Source organism: Dipodomys ordii, unplaced genomic scaffold (genome assembly GCF_000151885.1).
Source record: "Dipodomys ordii isolate 6190 unplaced genomic scaffold, Dord_2.0 Scaffold412, whole genome shotgun sequence".
Taxonomy (NCBI): domain Eukaryota; kingdom Metazoa; phylum Chordata; class Mammalia; order Rodentia; family Heteromyidae; genus Dipodomys; species Dipodomys ordii.
Window position 1 is genome coordinate 3,432 of NW_012267628.1, and position 1,285 is coordinate 4,716.

Genomic DNA, 1,285 nt, shown 5'->3' on the forward strand with positions numbered 1-1,285 from the left:
TAAACATAATAGGGAAAGGCTTGTCTGTATATCTTACTTTTTTTATACTCTCCCCTTGCTTGTGCTCTTCATTTTCCTATGTCAATTTCAAGTTATTAGCATAGGTAATCTAAGTGTTCCCACGATGCACAATAAACTTACTTACATTTAACAGTCTTGAGTTTGGTGTTGACTTTATTGAGGGAGGAGGGAGAAGGAAGATGGAAATGCAGGCCAAATGGATTAGGGACTACATTTTGGTAACATACATGGCAGAAAAGAAGAGGAAAATAAAGAGACAACATAAAGATATAGAGAAAAAAAAGTACCAGAGTTTGGTGTAGGCAGACTTCAAGGCAAGAAGATTAGGTATGGAGTTTGTGTTAACTCACAAGCTTTCTGCCAAAATCTTGGAGAGGGCATAGATTTCTTTAAATTTTCTTTTCTCCTCTTGATTAAAACATCCAGCTGTGTATTTGCAGAGAACCCTTCCTGATCTGAGGCCCCGGAAAAAAAAGAGGAGAATGCCCATTCTTAGTGTGATGGTGAGAATTTAAGGAGGAGGAGCAGGAGGGGGAGGAGGAGGAAGAAAGGCAGCCAGAGGAAGAGGAAGAGAGGAGGAAGAGGCCCAGCAAAAGCACATGGTTTATTATTGGCCCATCCAGGGGCACTCAGAGGGCCACTAGGCAGAAATGATAAATTGGGGGAATGTTGCCAAAGCCTGAAATTCTGGGGGTGATATCAATGTCAGCAGGTGGCACCAGTGAGCTTAAGGAGAAGTTCTGAAGGGTGGAGGTGAAGTAGAGGAAGAGTTCCATGGGGGCCAGGGCCTCCCCAAGGCAGATCCACTTTCCTGCAGGCACAGAAGAGGTGTGAGGGTTGAATAGGGTCTAGGGAGATTATTTTCTTTTACTTTCTTTTGGTGCCAGTCCTGGGGCTTGAACTCAAGGCCTGGGCATTGTCCCAGAGCTTCCCCACCCCATCCACGCCCTTCAGGACTAACATTCTACTGCTTGAATAGAGTTACAGAGTTACCAGAAGAAAAGGCCACAAAGGCATCATTGTTCTTGAAGCGTCCCTGTTCATCCAGGAAGTGCTGAGGATAAAAGTCATTTGGGTGTTGGAAGTATTTGGTGTCTCTGAGGTCGGAGCCAAGTAGTGGATAGACATCTGTGCCTGATGAGAAGATGGAGGGAATAAGAAAAAGTCAGTGTGGAATAAGGAGCATCCTAAGAGAGAGAGGGAGGTGTGGAGGAGATAAAGAGGTGACAGTGAATGCAATCTCACCTTGGGCAGAAAGTAGCCT

General features: G+C 44.9%; 1 pseudogene; it reads right to left on the reverse strand.

The window, feature by feature from the left end:
• Window positions 1-650: 650 nt before the first annotated feature.
• The window catches only part of LOC106001784, a 14,308-nt pseudogene continuing 13,673 nt past the window's right edge, over window positions 651-1,285 (reverse strand).